This window comes from Myodes glareolus, chromosome 8, assembly GCF_982192425.1.
Source record: "Myodes glareolus chromosome 8, mMyoGla1.1, whole genome shotgun sequence".
Lineage (NCBI taxonomy): Eukaryota > Metazoa > Chordata > Mammalia > Rodentia > Cricetidae > Myodes > Myodes glareolus.
The window spans coordinates 108536949-108541543 of NC_142033.1; positions in this window are offsets into that span (position 1 = coordinate 108536949).

The window sequence follows — 4595 nt, forward strand, 5'->3', positions numbered from 1 at the left end:
GACTAAGGGCTTGGATGAGAAGAATCTGAGGTTATGGGCACATGGCTGCCTCTGGGTATTCAGAACTAAACTGAACTAGGGTCGTGAGGGAGGCTGGGAGGCTGGTTACAACAGCACTGAAAGGGGACATCGGTCAGTTGTTTGGTTGGTGGTGGCCATCAGCGATGACCTGCTGTTACCAGTGGCTCCCAGGCCCAGAGTCTCCATCTTGAATTCAGCTCGCACTACAGATTTGGGGGTGTCTATGTTCCATTTACCCCACAACATGTCTCGTTGTCTGTCGTTCTTCACCCCGATATCTTCCACAGCCACAGTTCTGTTGACAATGCGGTCTCTTGTGCCTTTGTGTCCCCAGGATCTTTGAGTAACCCCTACAAGTCCTCAGCATTAGGAGGTGGCCACCAATGACTTCTGACCTTTTGCTCTTTGTCCCACAGGACCCGTAGCCCAGACACCTTTTCCCTCGCTGTGTAGGCGGATGAGCCAAGACAAAGAGAAGTTGACATAGGAGCCCAGCCCACCCTCAAGCAAGGGACCTAACTGTGACATGAATGGGGATGGTTGGCTTAGTCCCCCAGAATAAGTCCTGAGAAGAAGATGGGTACCCTGATATTGTCCCAAAGCTGATACCCACAGCTTCTGTAAGGAGCAGTCAGCAGAGATGTCCTGTGGGTTGGTGCATCTCTCGTCCCCTGCTGTGCTTCCCCTGGGGTCACTAGGCCGGATGGTGCCATGTGGGGGCTGACAGGGAGGCGCCCGGTGTTTGTACATGCTGTCCTGGAATGTCGCAGAGCAGGCCCCAGGGGACCTGAGTCAGGGCCTGAGGTACCTGGCCAGGAGCTAGGCTGCTGTTGTCTTCCTAGACAGGTGACGCCATTCTGAGGTGCACCAGGAGGGGCTTAGGAACCATGGCGGGATCTCCTTAGCCCACCATCAAGATGAACTGGGCTCAAATTCAAACTGAGGCCAGGGCAGGCTCAAAGGGCAGGCCTACAGAGATGGCTCCGCAGTTAAGCCCATTCATAGCGTTTACAGAGTTCAATTCCCAGCCCCATACGAACGACCATCTGCAACGCTAGTTCTGGGAGATCTGACGCCCCTTTTGGACCTCTGAGGACTCCTATACACACCTGGTGTACATACACTACAGTGCGGACATCTCCATAAAAATAGATAAATACGAAGAAGGAGGAAGAGGAGGAGGAGGAGGAGGAGGAGATGGAGACGGAGACGGAGGGGCAGGGCTGTGCTGAGCAGTGGGTAGGGGTCGGACACATGGAGGAGGCCTGAAGCTCAGGTTCCATTCCCAGTGCCACGGAAGTCACATGTAGTGGGACACCCGTCATCAACACTGAGGAGGTGGGGACTGTAGGGTCAGGAGCTCAAAGTCACCCTTGGTTACTTCACGAATGACTGTCTAAAATAAAAGGAGAAATCAAGCCCGTTCTCCCTGCCGTTCTTCTGAAGAGGCCTCTCTCTCAGTCTCTCTCTTTCCTCCCTTTTACCCGTCTTAAAAAAAAAAAAAAAGCAATCAAGGCCAGCCTGTGCTGCTGAGACTGAGACTGTCTCTAAACCAAAGGAAAAGACAAAGAAAAAGTGGGGCTCAGCCTGGTGCGAGGCTTGTGCAGTGTCGGGGACCCACTGTACCCACTCCTCACGCAGCCCTCCTGGCTGACCCCTGGCTCCACCTCAGGACCACAAAGCCCTGCTTCCCGTTCCTCCTTCCCCAGGACCCTAAGCCAAGCTCACGCGAGACTCTCGCTCCCACCCAGCACCGACCTCCCTGTCCAGACTGAGTGTTCAATTCTCCTTCAAGTCCACTTTGCCGCCCTCCCACTTTTCCTGTCTTGATTCGGGGCTTTCTCAGCCCCTGCCCATGTTCTGGACGGGGGAAGTCCGGAGTCCAACTGTCCTTCACCCTACACTAATCCTCGGAATCGGCTGCTAGATTCTGCGGCCAGATGCCTGGCTTTCTTACGTCCCCGTGTCTGACGCTCAGGACCCTCTTCTGGGGATGGAGCCCATGGCCCCAGCTCCCACAAGCCCTCAAGGCCTTGCTGGGGGATTTTAGGAGACCACACCCTCATCAACTCGATGGGGGAATTCTAGAGGGGGCTCCACCCTGACCACACCCCCAGTACTGCATTGGGGGTTCTGGGCGGGCTCCACCTGACCACGCCCCCAGGTCTTCACTGGGGTCCTCTAAGCAGGAGCTCTCCCGCTGAGCAACACCCCCAGCCTTCTTTTTAGCTTTTCAGACCACCATCACCCAGTTCTCCAGGTTGCCCTTGAACTTGGGCTTCTTCCTCAGTCTCCCGAGCAGCGGAGCTGAAGGGCCTACACAGAGGCCCAGCTGCCCAATCTCCTAGTCTGTCTGCCCTCTTCGTTGACTGGAATTTGTCCTTGATGCCAGTGGACTCCATACGCCTTCGAAAATGACTTTAGATGCCAGGTTGGACACATAGTTCCTACGGCTGAATGGAAAGGGTTCCGAGGTAGGTGGACAGGTTCTCCAGCATCCACAGCAGAACAAAAGGCACAGTCAGGAGTGCGGGGGCAAGCAGGCCGTGGGCCGCCCTGCAGGGGCCCTGGCTCCAGCCCCTGGCAGCTTGTCCTCCTGCCAGGGCACACCCAAGCCTCAGGACTGGGCAGAGGTGACAGCCGAGAGAGGGCTCCCCGCCATGGGCTGTTCCACCCGGTGACTTAGCCCCAAGATGGGCCTCCCGGGGGAAGACAATGGTAGCTTGTGGGTGTCTGGAGAGCTTCCCTACAGGTGTGTGGCCCTGGGGGTGGAGTGGGGACTCTCGGAACCTCAGTCTCTCTCTAGGGACAATGGACTCACTCTCTGGGAAGGATGTGACAGCTTGTGATTGGAAAGCACATGAAGTAAGGGGGCTTTGGATGACAGGGGCTAGAGGGACTACAGCCCCCGTCCCCCACGGATGAGGCCCGCGCAAAGCATGCTGCATGCCCTCAAATTCATGGAACCAGGGTTGAGCCATGGGAAAAACTTAAGGCTGCAGGGACAACGATTCAATCAGAGACCCAAGTCCCTCATCAGGGACACGAAGGACGGGGTAGGAACTAGCGGAGTGACACCTTCTGTGAGCCCGTGATTGTACCCACCCATTTTCCTTATGGGTAAACCGTGTCCCAGCAAGTACCAAGAACCTGCCCAAGGATTCTGAGATAATGGCAGAAAGGAAAAGGATTGGAGCTGGGGCATCAGGCTAGGGCTAAGAAGGCAGAGAGCTCCCTCAGGGTATATGAAGTCCGAGTTTCATCCCAGCGCCGCATAACCTGGTGTGCCTCAGCTTGTAGCACTAGGTCGGGGCATGTGTGGGGGCGACAAGAGTTCAGAGTCCCCGGCGGTGGTGGCGCACGCACTCGGGAGGCAGAGGCAGAAGGATCTCTGTGAGTTCGAGACCAGCTACAGATTGAGTTCCAGGACGGGCTCCAAAACTACAGAGAAACCCTGTCTTGAAAACAACAACAACAAACAGTTCAGGGTCATCCTTGGCTACATAGGAAGTTGGAGGCCAGCCTGGCTTATGTGAGATCCTTTCTCAACTCTCTACCCCTGCCAGCCCAGAAAGGATTGAAACCTAGAGTTCTGATTCACAGCAGCCCCTAGACCCGCGTGGTGCTGGGGCGCATACTTGGTGTCTGACAAGAGTTCCGCGCGGGCCGTCCCCACCGCCGCCTGGATGCTACTCTTCCGGCTTCCTTTGAGCTATACTCATTGGGCTGACATGGGACACAGCCCAATGAGGCAGAGGCTAGGGAGGAGGGACAGAGGAACATTTCTTTCTAGAGCCCTTAGGGGAGGTGGAAAGTCTTTATTCATTCATTGCTTCTTGTATAGCTCCCACTGGGCTCAGACTCGGAGACCCGCCTGCCTAAGCCTCCCCTCCCGAGAGCTGGGATTGAAGGCGTGCGCCGCAACACCTGGCCTCATTATTTTTTAATTTTATTTTCATTTAAATTTTTTTTCTTTTGCTTTCCGAGACCGAGTTTCTCTGCGTAGCCCTGGATGTCCCGGAAGCCTCAAATTCAGAGATCCGCCTGCCTCTGCCTCCCAAGTGCTGAGATCATTGCTTGCGCCACCACGGCCGGCCAGCATTTTATATTATCCCTATCCTGGAACATCTGTTTTCAAGAGAAGGAAAAGCTGATCCACGTGGGGATCCCTCAGCAGGAAACAGAATGACCCATAGTTTCCTAACCTCTCATTAAGGATCTGAATATCCCCTCCCGACTTTGATATACCCGCTCGCAACACATAAAATACAGGGTCGACCCTAGAAACTCAAATAGAACCCACTCGACGTGGCGGTGCCGGCGGGCTTACCAACCAGAAAATAAATTCCAACCTCCGCCCTTCCACCGCCTTCCCCTCGAGAGAGCATCTCGCGGACTCTCGCTCTGAGAATCCCGCCTCTGCTGTGGGGGCGGGAATGCAGCCGGGAGTTCTTGATGAATGGTGAAAGACGCTGCCAATCAAAGCTTCCCGTCTGTCCATTGGCTATCTGTGGTGGACTTTCTCTTGCAAAGCTCATGGTCCTTCCCGCTTGCGTCATGACGCTTTGCTCAGT